The sequence below is a fragment of the Pan troglodytes genome, chromosome 21 (genome assembly GCF_028858775.2).
Source record: "Pan troglodytes isolate AG18354 chromosome 21, NHGRI_mPanTro3-v2.0_pri, whole genome shotgun sequence".
NCBI lineage: Eukaryota > Metazoa > Chordata > Mammalia > Primates > Hominidae > Pan > Pan troglodytes.
The window spans coordinates 11,401,603-11,416,862 of NC_072419.2; the positions used below are offsets into that span (position 1 = coordinate 11,401,603).

The following is a 15,260-nucleotide window of genomic DNA, read 5'->3' on the forward strand; positions in this document are numbered from 1 at the left end:
AAACTATACAAAGTCAAAAAGGCAAATTGAAAACTGGGGAAAAATATTTACAAAACATATGGTAAAGGGCTAATGTCCTTAATACATAAAGGGCTTTAATAAATCAGTAAGAAAAAGGTTCTATGCTCATTCATAAAATGGGCAAAGGACACGCACAATAGTTCATGGAAAACTCAATACAAGTAATTAATAAATTCATGAAAAGGTGTTCGACTTCCCTCATGACCCTACTTTTTACTTACCAGATTGATACACATCAGATAGTCTGATGGCCCCGACTGTGGGAATTTTCTAGGGCTCAGCCACTCTCTCTCTACCTGTTGGGTGATCTCACCAAGGCCATAGCTATAACTCCGACCTATGGGGTCATGTTGCCCCATCTTTGTCTATGGCCTGACTTCTCCCCACCTTTTTTCTTACTTTGACATTTCTTGGGAAAAAAGTGTTAAGAAAATATTTGCATAGCCTAACCCAAAGTTGAGCTGAAATTACAGGTAGGTGATTCTAGGACCCAATCCCTCTTTTGCCCCACTCTGGGCATCTGCACCTTTCTTCACAAACTTTCCAACCACCCTCACAAAGCACTGTCTCCCTGCAGCCAGCTAAAGATACTAAGCTACATTCACATCCACCTTAAGGCAAACAGCAGCAGCACTAACAGAGGGCCAGAAATTCACAGTTAATTCTGATATTCCTTAAACAGAGCATTGTTCCTCACACAAGGAAGGTCAGAGGAAGACGTTTTGTGGAACAGGAATGTGGATTCAATTGGATTCAACTGGACACTTCCTCCAGGGGTGCCTGCCAGTATCTGTGGCCTTGGAGACAGGGATTCGTTCAGCTGGCTGGTTGCAATGCTTCTGCCTCCCCTGTTATTATCCAGAATTTATGGTGCTCTCCTGGGCTCCAAAATGCCTTTAAGAACCATTTACGATCATGACTTCCCACGGGGCCTTGGGAATACAGACTAATGGTTGTTATGTCTCGTAGGAGGGAAACTGAGGCAAGGAGGAAAGAGGGGCTTCCCACATCAGCCAGCATCTAGGCACAGAACTAAAACACCTCATAGTCTACCACACAGAGAAAGGAGAAGAGGGGCAGAAAGGGGACAAGAAAGAAAGGGCAAATTTTACACAAATCTTTTTTTTTTTTTTCTTTTTTTGAGACAGGGTCTCGTTCTGTCACCCAGGCTGGAATGGAGTGGCACGATGACAGGTCACTGCAGCCTTGACCTCTTGGGCTCAAGTGATTCTCTCACCTCAGCCTTCTGAGTAGCTGGGACCACAGGTAAACGCCACCATACCTGGCTAATTTTTTATTTTTTGTAAAGATGGAGTCTCACTATGTTGCCCAGGCTGGTTTCAAACTCCTGGCCTCAAGCAATCCTCCTGTTTTGGCTTCCACAATGCTGTGATTACAGGTGTGAGCTATCTCTCAAAAATCATTTTTAATATGGAGCTGCTCTTTGGAAGTCTAAAACATATTTAAATCTACTGAACTTCCTCTATGAACATAGTTACTCCCTCTAGAATTCTAAATCAGTACTTCTTTTTAGAAAAAACACTTTAGAAAATAAAGCATATATTGAATGTCTACTAACCACAAAGCATGTCTGCCAAAATAGCTGGAGATGTGAATACAGCTGGGCTTGCCTAGTTGAGACATGAGTCTCCCAGGTTCCTGTCATGCTGCAACCCTGTTGGGACCACCAACCAGTCAAGTTTTCCCTCTGGCACTGGCTTCATGCTTTGGCAGAATGTTCCAAATTCTCCTCAGCTCCATTAAATGCCTGGGCAATGCATTCTGCTTGTCAGTGGAATTCAGCTGGTTACTTGGAGATCCATTCATGACTCCCTGACTGCCTGAAAGACAACTTGGGGGTAAGACCTTCCCTAAGACCCAGGAGGACGTCTTTACAGAGGGAAGGTCCTCTGGCCGTTTAATATGATGACATCCCAGCCACAGAGAACTTTCTGAGCCTACTTTTTATGCTCTGTGAGTGTGCCCATGCTCCCCCTCAGACCCAGATTCACATGTTCTAGCCTCGACCCTCATCAAAACTTACCTCCCCCTATAAATGCCCCCTGGACAATGCAGGGACAGGCACTCCCACTTCGGCCTGCCCTTCAGCACAGCACGTACCCCACACAGAAGTCACCTGCTGGTGTTTCTCTCCCCTCCTGGGCCTGGAGCTTCCTCTCTGGCCCCCAGCCCCCAGCTCCCAGCCTGTGCCTCTCCTGCACCCGGGTTATCATGATTACTGCTTCCAGGAAGGGGATGGGATCAGCAGTCTGTCCAGGGACACTAACCTGCTACCTTAGGCCAGGGGATTCCTAGAAGCAGAGCCTGAGAGAAAGCATGTGATTTATTGTGCAGGTGTTTTCAGGAGAAACCTGTAAGGGAGTGGGGGAGGCAGGACGGGGGCAGTGGGAGGAGCTAGGAATGAGGTGGGTTCAGCTGGAGCCCAGCCACAGCTGATCCCCTGGGGAGCTCTGTGGTGTGAAGGGCCCCCAGAGTTGTCCTACGTGGAGGTGGGCAGGTGGCGCTTCTGGACCGCTGCATGTCAGTCATTGGCAGAGGGCCAGCCCGTAGGCATTTCCCTGCAAGAGCAATTCTCAGGAAACGTGTGCCACTAAGACCCAGCACTGTCAACACTCACAGCATGCAATAGATTAAGGGGACCTGGGTGGTACAGCAGCATCCATTACACCTGCTCCATATCTGAGATTGAAGCAACTACTGGGTCTGTCACTGTCCCCCACCCACTCTCAAGTTGGGAGGAAACAGCTGCCCACTCAGGACCAGCCTGGCGCTGGAGCCTAGGCTGCAGGAACGGGGTCAGCGTCACCCAAGCTCTGGACCAGCTGAAGCCCTGCAGCAGTTGCATGAAGGATCCTTTCCCTTCCTTCCCACAGATGCCACTTGCAGGTGTTTCCAGCCTCCCACAGGAGGCCTCTCCAAGAACAAATGCAGGGCTGGCCAAGCCCAAAATTCACAGCCTCAGCTTCCTGAGAGGAGAGCACACACCAAGTTCTCAAGACGCTCTAGGAGGAGGGAAAGGCGTCTGGAGCTCCCACCAAAGACAGCAGAATCCCCTCTGCTCTTAGGTCTTGCTTCCTCCAAACGCTCCATGGTCAGGGAGCCCGGAGAACGTGCCACCTTTCCTTGGTCTCAGAGCATCCCCAGGACCCTGGCTCGCCCTACGTGGTTTCAGTTCCAGCCTGGAGACCCAGCCCCTCTCGTCTTATTTATGAATTGGGAAGTCCTCCAAGGGAGGGGCAGCCCTGGCAGGAAAGTCCAGGGTGAGAGAGGGGAAGAGCTCCCTTTGGTGGTCACTTTTGTTTTTTGTTTCCTGAATTGTCTTCCTGGCTGTAGAGCAGGGGCCAGGCCCCAACCACCCCCACCTCAGCTCCCAGTGGGGGTGAGGGAGGGAGAGCAACAGTTGTTCTATAGGATCCAGGCAGCCCCAGTCTCTGAGACAGGCTTGGGGAGGAGAGGGCTTTCCATGGAGAATTCCCAGGGTGGCAGACCCCACAGAGCCACCACCTGACCAGTGGGAGGGCTGGGCACTTGCCAAAGCCTGGACTGAAACCAAGGATGGGGGGCGGTGGGAAGAGGTGGCTTAGAGACACCCGACGTCACAGTGATTCTGACTCCAGGTGCTCATGAGACTCCCAGAGCAGCGGCAGGGAGTGGGTAGAGAGAGGGGTTGCTTTAAAAATCCTGATGTCAGCGAGGCATGGTGACTCACGCCTGTAATTGCAGCACAGCACAAGGACGGCTTGGGACCAGGAGTTCAAGATCAACCTGGGCAACATTGTGAGACCCCGTCTCTACAAAAAATAAAAAAATAAAAAATTAGCCAGGCACAGTTAATGCCTGTAGTCCTAGCTACTCAGGAGGTGCACCCCTGTAGTCTTAGCTACTCAGGAGGCTGAGATAGGAGGATCGCTTGAGCACAGGAGTTCGAGGTTGCAGTGGGCTATGATGGTACCACTGCACTCCAGTCTGGGAGATGGAGTGTATCCCCTTCTTTAAAAAATCAAATCAAATCAAATCCTGACATCCAGATTGCAGCCCAGATCAATTACATCAGACTCTAGGGGAGGGGCCCAGGCAGAAGCATTTTCAAAGCCTCCCCAGGTCATGCCAGTGTACATCCAGGGCTGAGCGCCACTGTGGAACCTGGTAGGGAAAGAGCTGTGTAGATTGAGGACACCACCATAGGTATTTCAAAGCAGCCCTTCAAGAAAGGAAGGGGTGGAATTTTCTAAAAGCAAACTGAGTTGGGTATTTAGCACCCTCTCCCTACTACTAATATTTCCAAGGAGAAAGGGGACAGTGTAGAGTGTCCCGCAGGGTCTATGTGTGCAGGCACGGAGCTGACGCAAAGGGCTCCTTCTTGCAAGCCAGGGCACCATGTCACAGAAGCCAGAACCCCAGCCCCAGGCCCCAAGTCTGATGCAAAGGAAACACTCACTGGAGGCCTGTAGCTTCCCCTTTTGGGGCCTGTGCACACCTCTTCTCTGAGCCCTGCCCCTCCCTCTGAGGACAACCTGGATCTCCTGGGTTAGAGAAGAAAGTTGCTGGACACAGTGCTTTCCACTACAGTGTTAAAGACCAACTGGCCGGGTCTCCTGAGGGAATCTGCTTTGTAACCAAGCAATGGCAGAGGAGATAGTGATCCCTCTGCGCTTCGGCCCCCTTGTAGTGGGGCAGGAAGCGGTGCGGATGGCAAACAGGAAACCCCAGCCCCATTGCACCACACGAGGAAGGAGACCTCAGCTGCAGGCTGGGGCCCTGCCAAGACCTAGAGATGGCAAGAGATGCCAGATCATGCTTCCCAAACCCAAGCCTGTCCTGGGCATGGGCAAAATGTGGGCTGCCTCGGAAGGAAATGGCATACTCTGCCTTCTGCCTTCCTGCTTTATGGAACAGAAGCCCCATCACTGCTTGGACTCCTTTAACCCCTACACCAAGCTCATTACGAAAGAAACTTTATTATCCTCATTTTGCAGTTGAACAGTTGAGGCACAAAGAAGCTATGCCACTTGCCCAAAGACACACAGCTAGAAGGGGCGGAGCTGAGGCTCAAATCCAGGGCGGTGCAGCTGCCAAGCGGAACCCCTGTAGACTACAGCTTCTCTTGAGGTGATAAGGACGAAAGTGCTTTCAGCCAAAAATCAGCCAACCCAACTGTATTCTGGAGGAGTGGTTCTCCCACTTGAGTGTGTATTGGAATCCCTCCGAGGGCTCGTTAAAATACAGATTGCAGGTCCCTTTGCCCCAGTTTCTGATTCAGTAATTCTGGGGTGGGGTCTGAGAAGGTGCAGTTCTAATAAGCGCCCAGGGCTGCTGCTGATGCTGCTGGTGGTAGCAGGCTCTAGATGCTTTATCTTAGTCCCTCCAAGAACCCCAGGGGGAAGACTTCACTTTACAAGTGAGGAAACAGAAGGTCTCAGAGGTTAGGTGGCTTGTCCCAGGTGGCACAGCCGACATGCAGCCCAGTGCTCCTGTAGCTCTCTGGCTGAGCGCTGGATCTGAGAGGGTCACTATGCGAGTAGCAGGTGCAGGCTGGCTCCAGTTACCAGCCCACAGCAGGCTGGGAGGTCCGGGGGATGCGAGGCAAGTGAGTGACCAGCCCAGAGGACAAGCTGTGGGAAAAGCAGACCCTGCAGGGGCCAGGGAGAGAGGCCCAGAGCCGCAGGTCCAGGACATGGGCACTTGCAGTCACAGAGCCACTGACTCTCAGTCCCTTATCACACACTGGGTGGGACACTGAGGGGACAATGAACTACCCCTCCCACTCACAGGCCCCACAGACCATCCCCACCCCATTCCCAGAAAAGCCCCGATGCTTGGTAACTGACAGGCACAGGCCCTTCCTGGCAAGCTACCGCACTCCCATCCCCAGAGCTGCCCCTGCCTGGCCCACCGACACAGGAGGAACTGAAATGCAGCAAGGGCCGTGCTGGGGTTTCTTCAAGCATGTCAGCCTACGAAGCCGCCACTCTTCCGCCACCAACTGTGGCCCAGCCCGGCCCAGCCCTCCCTGCCCAAGCTGTCTGCACAGGCCTGGGTTCCCGGACGCGACTGCAGAAGATGGGAGGAAGCGGTCCTGGGACTCCTGCCGGAAAGGCCTGCCTCCAGCTCCACGCCAGTGGGGGGGTGGCCAGGTGAGTGACCCAGAAGGCCACCGCTGGGCCCACCCAGACAATGGCCTCGCAGGCCGGAGGAGCAGCCACATGTTTACAGGGAAGCCCCACCGGCATCCACAAGTGCCTGACCTTTAGGATGGATGTTGCAGAAGGAAATTCAGAGCGCTTAGCCTCTAATCAGAGAGCCAGGGCACTGGAGCGGGACAAAAAAGGAAGCATAAAGGAAGCACAGACTCCAGAAAAAAGCAGCTGTGTGTGCGTGGGTGTGAGCATAGCTCCCGGTGTGTGAGTGAGAGTCCAGTGTGTGGCGTGTGTGTGTGTGTGTGGAGGGTATGGTTGGGGGTGGTGTGTATGGCTGTGTATGTGTGTGTATCCACATGTATGGTGTGTGTGCTTGGTATGTGTAGAATTAGACTCTGGCTCAGAGAAACTAAAGACCTAGAATGCTAACCAGCCAAGACATAGTCCCTCGTGGGCTCCAGTTCAACCAAGTGAGAAATTCCATGTGACTGTAGGACCCAAGGGGAGAGTGGAAAGTTGGTGGAGACAACACTGGCCCCAATAAAGCAAATAAGACAAGACACTCCCTGACCTGCATTTCTCAAAGCTGAGCCAGTTTATAGGGTAGTTTTAATGTCCTACCTGGGGAAGAGCAAGGTAAGCTTTCCTCCTGTCCAATAACTACAGGATATAAGGGAGGCCACCCTGCAGGGAGGGCCTGAGGCCTGTGTCCCCAAGTGCTCCCGATGGCCCATCTGAGGGTTCGTCTCCCAGCTCTGCAGAGACAGAGACAGACAGATCCAGGCAGGTAAGGAGGGGCTGCCTCCGGGTCCCCTGTTTCCTACAAGCTCAGATTTCTTTGGTATCGACACTTCCTGTTTACTGAGTGGTTTCCAAGTCACAGGCCACTCAGACTCATCTCTGACTTCACATCCCCTTCCTCAAGGGAACCCCAGCATTCTTCCTTTTTTGGTGCTATAGGCTGAGACTCTGAGCTCTGTGTGCAGAGATCTTGGGGTTTCCTCTACTCGCCACCTGGGGACAGGACTGAAAACCCAAAAGCTAGGATCGCTGGCTTCCTCCACCCCCAGACCCCGGCAGGTTCCTTGGACTTGAAAAGCAGTGAGTGGGAAGAGCAAAGGAAGTGCTGGGTGTGTCCAGAGCCCTCCAGGGTGGTCGGGGGAGGGCAGTCATTGCGGCATATCTGACATCCACCCTCCACCCTCCTTTAACCTTGAGTTAACGCATCCAACAACATGTGCGGGGAAATTCCCCGCTCACTGCAGATCTCAGACCCCTCCTAGTGCCAGGAGAAATGGCACATCGGGGGGTTTCCAGACCGTTTCCAGGGGAAGTTTGCCACAGTAGCACATTCACACCCTCCTCTGTCTGCCCTGGGCACAGCTGACCAACCCTAAAGGAAAGTCAGCCCCATGAAAAGCAGAACTGCTCCTCCACGTGGCCCGCAGAGGCGGCTCTATCGAACCTCCGTACACCCCGACGACTGCCTAAGATTAATAAGGTAGCCACCCACTGGGCAGGGCCAGGTGAAGAGACCCTGAGCGCCCTCCCAGACTCACGCTCTTACCAGCTCACTGGAGGAGCCGCGGGCGCTTCGGGGAACTCACCTAACAAGGAACTCACAGCATTTGCCTCAGAGCAAATGTCCCAGAGAAAAGCCACCTGACCCACTCCCGTGACCCCTGAATAGAGTCACGTGACCTGGTTTCCCTGTTCTGGGTCCCGCAGCTTCCTGAGCTGACCTGCGGGCAAACTCTGCCTCACCAGCCCCCCAACCCCGTGGCACCGTGGCCCCGACTGGACACAAAAGAGCCATCCTTGCCCTAAATGTCTGTGTGATTAGCTGTGAGACCCTACATGGCACTTTAGGAAGGGGCACTGATTATCTGAGGCTACCACCCATCTCCCCAGAGTACCTGAGGCCTCGTGGACTCCACCAGTTAAAGTCCCCCCTGCACCCCATGCCACACTATGGACAAAACATTCAATAACCAGCCCTACAGCCACTGGGATGGGTATTTAGCAGGGCAAGCGTTTGGCACACACAAAGGATGCTTGAAATAGAAAGGCAGAGACCCTCCTTCTCGAGCTTCAGGGAAGCTAGTGTCCACACAACTCCACTTCTACCTGGTTTGAATCTCTCTCTCTGCATGGCAGCTGCTCCCTCAAAGTCATGGCGAATCGTGAGCCCACCTTTCCAAACTCATCACCACACAGAAAACCCTGAGATTCAGCAGCAGGGGGTCTGGGCCCCAAGGGCCAGCTGCCAGCAGCCGGCAAGCCATGCTGTGGTCAGCTCCCAAGCCAGTGGTGCTGCACGTCTGCACCCTGGCCACTTTTGTCCTGTGAGGCTGAGATGGAGGCAGCACCCTGACACTGCCCAGGCCAGGAAGGATAGTCAGGACCACATGACCCAGCCTGAGATGGAACCACCAGGGGCCAAATACCACAACTGTCTCCCAGGGCTTTCCTTTCCTTTCTATTACAGAAGTAAAATAAACATTTTTTGTTTTATTTTTAAAATATAGGTCAGGTTCCATGGCTCACACCTGTAATCCCAGCAATTTGGGAGGCCGAGACAGGAGGATGGCTTGCATGCAGGAGTTCAAGACCAGCTTGGGCAACATGGCAAAACCTTGTCTCTACAAAAAATAAAAAATTAGCTGAGTGTGGTGGCGTGCACCTGTAGTCCCAGCTACTTGGGAGGCTGAGGCAGGAGAATCGCTTGAACTTGGGAGGTAGAGGTTGTAGTGAGCCAAGATCGTGCCACTGCATTCCAGCCTAGGCAACAGAGTGAGACTCCAACTCAAAAAAAAAAAAAAACAATAATAATTATAATCACTAAATGCACCCCAGAAGTGTCTCACATGCAGGTGAGGTTCAACCAGTTTGGGGCAGCGCTTGAACATATCCCATGACTTGGATGCCTAATACAAATCTTATCCTCCCCTCCCCATGTACAGAATTGGAAATTAAAATCACTGGGGTCACATGCTGACTTAGTCATGGCCAGATGTGTGCTGGGGCCAGATCCTACTGGCTCTCAAGTGCCAATGGCACACAACTCTTCCCAACTGAGTGTTCACTGACACCAGGTTGGTAGAGTGAAGTCAGCCATAGTGGGAATATTTATTTATATCATATAAACTGGAGAACACCACAAAGCAGGGCTTCCCCCAAAGCCCCTACCAAGAGCCGGGTGTTAAATATTCACCAGCACGTCGCTGGTCACAACCTAGTAATACAAACCATGTGCAGGTGACCTCAGTTTCCTCACCTAACCTAAGAGCAGTCTCTCTCCAAAGCACTGTAACTCTCTATGTTCCACCATAATACACACTCTGAAATCCATCATAGCCTGCTTCTAGCCAGCAAATGGTTTTCTACATGCTTGCTATGTGCCAGGCTGAGCACATGATAGCCCATTTGACCCTCACAATATTGCTGTGAGATACTTATTATAATTCCCATCTTACAGTTGCGGAAACTGAGTCTTTTCTTTTTTCTTTTTGAGAGGAAGTTTTGTTCTTGTTGCCAAGGCTGGAGTGCAATGGCGAGATCTCAGCTCACTGCAACCTCCGCCTTCCAGGTTCAAACGATTCTCCTGCCTCAGGCTCCTGAGTAGGTGGGATTACAGGTGCCCGCCACCATGCCCGGATAATTTTCATATTTTCAGTAGAGACGGGGTTTCACCATGTTGGTCAGGCTGGTCTTGAACTCCTGACCTCAGGTGATCCACCCACCTCGGCCTCCCAAAGTGCTGGGATTACAGGCATGAGCCACTGCGCCCAGCCTGAAACTGAGACTTTTAATGACTTTTAACTATAAGTTAAAGCCTGTCTTAGGTTGGTTTCACCCAAAAGTAGATCGTGAAACAAGAATTCAAGTACAAAGGGAGTGTACAAAGTACAAAGTACACTCCCTTTGTACTTGAAATGTACTTGAGATGAGGAAGTGAGCAAGCTAACACTATGAGCAATTGAGATTCGGTCCTGCAAGGGAATTCTTAGAGACAGCACAGAACATGCCCCAAACTTATCTCAAAAGAGAGGCGAGGAAGCTGGAGTATTTGCACACCTTCTCCCATCAGTCATTGGTTGAGACCAGTGGAACATGGGCAGGAGACTGACAGCATCTATTACATTATTCAGTAGCCCACAGCTAGGAAATGGTAAGATGCAATTCAAACTCCAAATCCAATACTCTTTCATGACATTTATAAAAATGAGCAGTTAATCACACTTCACTGAATGCCAACTACGGTTAAAGCACCGTGCTGATGAAGGAAATCTACTTTGCCAAATCACTTTGGGTCGACATGTTCAAAGAAAGCACAGGTATTTCTCTGCCAATTTTCACCAATTGAAGGAACAGGAAAGGGCCTTGGAAGTCATTTTGCCCGTTCCACAGGAATGGATGAGAGGGCCCCTCTCTGGTTCCGCCACAGCTGCCTTGAGCAGCAGCAGTTCCCCAGCCCCAAGCTGTCACCGCAAACAGCAGCATCAACCTGTGATGACAGACTTTAGAGTCTGCCATCCCAGAAATGATAAAAAATGACCCACTGGCTGCACAGCCCAAGTCAGAGGGTGTGCCACCCTCCTTCCCTGGTGCCTCCTGCCCCATTCACCAACCCCCACCTCACACGGCCATGTGGTCCACAGTAACCAACAAGCAGGCCAAATAAATGAAACCAGCCGTGAGACCTGTGGGAGCTCACTCCACCTTGAGGACATTTATACATTCTTCTGGGCCAGGCACGTGGCTCACACCTATAATCCTAGCACTTTGGGAGGCTGAGGCAGGAGGATGGCTTGAGGCCAGGTGTTTGAGACCAGCCTGGATAACATAGCGAGACTTCATCTCTATAAAAAAAATAAAAATAAAAATTTAGCTGGGTGTGGTGGCATATGCCTGGGGTCTCAGCTCCTCAAGAGGCTGAGGTGGGAGGATCGCTTGGGCCCAGGAGGTTGAGGCTGCATGAGCCATGATTGCACCACTGCACTCCAGCCTGGGCGACAGAGAGAGACCCTATGTCAAAAAATAATAATAATAATAAATATAAATAAAAAATAAAACTTCTTCTTGGAGACAGGGAAGTGTTTAAATAGGACAGTGTGTCATTACAGTAAACAACTGGACCATGTTGTGAAGAGTATTAGGGAGGTAGCAGGAGGGAATTTCTACCCCTTGCTTTATAAACCCAGCTGTGGCAGTTCTCAGCTACTATAGATTGAAGATAGAGGCTAAACATCTTGTTCCATTCCAAGCACACTGCTGAGACCTGCCCTGTTTCTCGCTCTGGAAGAGAGGAGGAGATGAGTCCTGGGACTACTCTTGGGGTCACTCAGTCCATCTCCCAGCCTCTCCGTGAGACTCTCTGGCAACCTGACCCTGCCTTTCTGCCCCCACCTCCCACTCGGTAAGGACACTTCCTGCCAAAATATCCTACAGAGGACTGAAAGTAATAATCAGGCCCATGTTCTTTTGTGCTTTGATGACAGGTCTCCTCTCTGGCAAGCAGCGTCGTCCAGCCCTCTGAGGCAGCAGATGCACACCCTGGGCACTTCTCCAGCTGACTCGCTCAGCCATTCCTAAGCAGCTCACGTAGGGAACGCAGACACGAAGCCTGGCTCCGGGGCACCAGGAAATAGACCAAGAAGTCAAAGCAAAACCAATAGTAACTGGGATGTCTCAGGTGGGTCAGAGCATCCAAAGGATTGAAAACAAGGTGTAGGGTTGTCCGCCACACCAACTGGACTCCTAAGATGGCACAAACTGGCGAGAAGACCTGAACCTCCAAACAGAAGCCATATGGAGATGGAGAGAGGTGGGCCGTGGAGCACTAGGGACAGAGTGAGGCCACGCTCAGGAAAGTGGGGATGATGTGGCTGGAGATACAGCAGATGTGGGCGCAGCCCCAGTTGGCCAATATGGAGGGCACACAGTCCTCTTCCCCTGGAGGAAGGCACGAAAAGGGACCTCAGATCCCTGGTCTCCTCTCAGCCAGGCTCCTCAAAGGGGCCATCATCATTCCAACCCAATTTCAACAGAATAAAAATGAGGGGAGTGGAGCACTTGGGATATGTCTAGGCTGCACCCCAACACTTACCATATGTCTCCCTGATATTCCACCTCTGCTCCTCCATCTGCTGAAGGAGGAGCGGAACTCACCTTCCAGCCTCCCCAGCACAGGGAACCCAAGCTGTACCAGTCCACACTCCACGTGCCCAGGCAGGCTGCACACTATGCCTCCATCTTCTCCCAGGGCAAGAACACCCGCTCTTTCCAAAACTACTGCCCTCTCCAAGCTCAGCCATCATTTGAGGCCCTCTTCCACCCCTGTGAGGCCTGCTGGACTGCCACAGCCCCTAGGCATCAGGCTGACCTGTCCAGAGGAGAAAACACAGCTACTGCCCACCCTCAAAGCCCCCACGCAAGGGTCTCTGATCCCAAATGGCCACCACCCAGGTAGATGTCACACTGTGTCCCTGGGACACTATATTTGAACACAAGTGTTTTGGTTTTTTTGAAAATTAACTCTCCTCAAACAACCCGATATATCTTTGCCATGCGAGGTTTCTTTAATTCTTCAGACCACCTGCAGAAAAAGTGCCTAGTAAGTAAATGTGGATTTATTAGTAAAATAAGCCTAGCTGCAGATTCCTCATCCAGATGTTCCTGAAAGAAGGCCCCTGGCTCTGTCTTCCCGGCTGTTTAAAAGAATCATTGTTTCTAATTCTTTCCTCCCATTGTACTAAGATCAACTGTGGCAGGAACTGGGTCCCCCTCCAGGACAAGTTGTTGTTTGTCAGCTGATTGGTTCATACATTCATTCATCATTTACAAGGTACTTACTATATCCCCAGCCTGCCGTAGACACAGCCTTTGCTCTCCCGAAAAACACGTTCTAGGCGCCGGGATTCCAGATACCTGGGAAATAGAGTGCACGCAGCGCTGAGAGGCCTCGCGCTTGGCTTCTCCTGTCACTGAGGCGCAGAGGTGCTGTGGACAGCCCAGACCCACGCAGCGCCCGAGGTGAAACAGAACCCTCAGTCTCCCTATGAGGCCACTGGCACTCTCGGCTGTCCCCAGAGCTCTCCGACTTAGAGCTGAATGCAAAGTAAGCGCTCGAAATGCAGAAGTAGCCGGGGCCGCCCACCGCACCTGCCTCGCTCGGGGCGAGAGAAGACGCCAGGCAGAGGTCCCAGCGACCTCAGGCACCAGCTCCGAAGGAGGGCGGGGAGACCGCAAAGGGGAAGTGCCCGGAGGGCCAACGGCCCCCGCGCACCCTGCGCCCTTCTGAAGCGCGCCGCCTCCCCGCGCCGGGGACTAGGACCTGCCTCTGGGGAATCCGCCTAGAAGACGGCGGCGGATTGGGGTCGGGCACTCTCCAGGGCTGTCAGGCCCTCCCCAGCCCTGCACCTGCCACGCCGCCCCACCTCGCCAGGAAGTCTCAGAGACCCCGGGGATGGGGTGGGAGCGCCTTCCCATCGCGGGCTCAAAAAGAAGGAAGGACGCCCCCAGGGGTCCTAGAAGGAGGACTAGCTCCAAGCCACAACTTTCTTCGGACCCAAGGCAGGCCGGCTGGGGCTCCGCGCCTACACGGCCCCTGGCGGGGGTCCGCGCGCCCCGGGAGCCCCGCGGCTCGGGGAGGAAAGAGGAGACAAGAGACAGGCGAGGATTAAGGGGCTGACCCAGCCGGGGTAGGGACCATCGTGGAAAAACTTTGGCGAGGTGGGGGGACGCGGAAAGAGAACGGCCCGCGCCCTGCACCTTGCGCCCGGCATCCCGCGCCAGTGCCTCGCTCCCAGTGCCCCGCGCCCCGCGCCCCGCGCCTTGCCTGCACCCCGGGCCAGCTGCATCGCGCCCGCGCCGCAGGAACCGTGGAGTTGGAAAGTGGGGGCGCCGCGGCTGGGGGGCTGCTTCAGCTGCGCTTCGGCCAGCGATCGGCGGGCCGGGCTCAAATCCAGCCAGGCTGGGCAGGCGGTGACCGCGCGATTGGGGACCGGGCGCCCCGCCCTCCTCGCTCCCCTCCTCCTTCCTCTCCCTCCCTCCAGCCCCTTGGCCTTTTTCAGCCCCTACCGGATCTGCTCGTCCGCTGTCCTCTCTTTTCTCTCGCTCTTCAGATCACTCCCCACCCCTTCGCCTTGCCTTCGCCTTTCTTCCTCCCCTTGTCTCCTGCCCCTTCCTCTTCTCCCCTCCCCTCTAGGGGCGGAGCTTCTCCCCTCCCTCCCAGACAATGCTGTGGCTGCGTCCCCTTCCCCGCCAGCTCGTCCAGGCTCCCGCCGCCAGCGATTCTTCCGGGCTGGGGGTGGGGAGGTGGGGGGGAGTGCAGGGTTGGGGAGGATGAGCTGGCTCCCCTCACCTCCTTGCTGCTGCCCTCTCCAAGAGGGATGGAGACTTGGCCCAAGCTCCTCGGTTCACCCGGAGCTGTGACAGCCACTCCCAGGGAACAGTCACGCTGCCCTACCAAGCCCACCTCCAGCGGCCTGGATTCCCCAGGCAGAGGTTGTGGGATTTTGTTTTTTCTAACATCCCAGCTTATTCCCAAAAGGGTTTGAGCCGGACAGGGGCTAAACAGGCCCCTTCGACTTGGCGGGCCGGCCAGACGTGACAGCAATGCCAAGGAGGCCAAGTTTCTTTGTCCATTTCTCACCTCCGCCTTTTCTATCCCTGGACCTCCTGGCGCCCCCAGCACACAGAGGCCCTTGAGCAGCCCGGCTGCAGGTTCCCTATCTACTCAGGGTTCTCCCCGTCACGTGCCTATCCCCAACCCTGCAGTGTCTGCGGACCAAAGGGGAAGGGAGCCTCAGGCCAACCCCCAAGGTACAGCCAGACCAGCTCATCCAGCCTGGAAGCCAAGCATTCTTTACTAAATTCATTGTTTGGATCTTGGAATGTGTCTCCCTTAGAAACAATGTTATAAATGGTGATCTGCTTCCCAGGCCAGCCACAAAAGTCTGTTGAACCCAAAATGCAGCTGTAGGGTGGTGCTGAGAACTGTGTCAGCTACCCTGAAAAAGGAGGCCACTGATCAGCTTTATTTGTAGAAAAAAATATGTATATATCTTCTGGTTCTTT

At 53.3% G+C, this 15,260-nt stretch overlaps 1 protein-coding gene across 14 annotated transcripts in view; it reads right to left on the reverse strand.

Moving 5' to 3' along the window:
- The window catches only part of RASSF2 (Ras association domain family member 2), a 38,405-nt gene extending 24,016 nt beyond the window's left edge, over nucleotides 1–14,389 (reverse strand). For 2 of the 14 annotated variants that reach the window (XM_063802995.1, XM_054674450.2), the window contains exons 1-2: nucleotides 14,262–14,359; nucleotides 13,035–13,109 (exon numbers count right to left, since the gene is read on the reverse strand). The gene's annotated coding sequence lies outside the window, so the exon portion shown is untranslated. Of the gene's footprint in view, nucleotides 1–1,600; nucleotides 3,834–6,800; nucleotides 7,026–7,746; nucleotides 7,844–13,034; nucleotides 13,110–14,019; nucleotides 14,218–14,261 lie in introns of those variants that run through there. The other 12 variants (XM_514496.9, XM_009436756.5, XM_054674451.2 and 9 more) reach the window with 12 other exon arrangements.
- Between the last annotated feature and the right edge of the window lie 871 nt (nucleotides 14,390–15,260).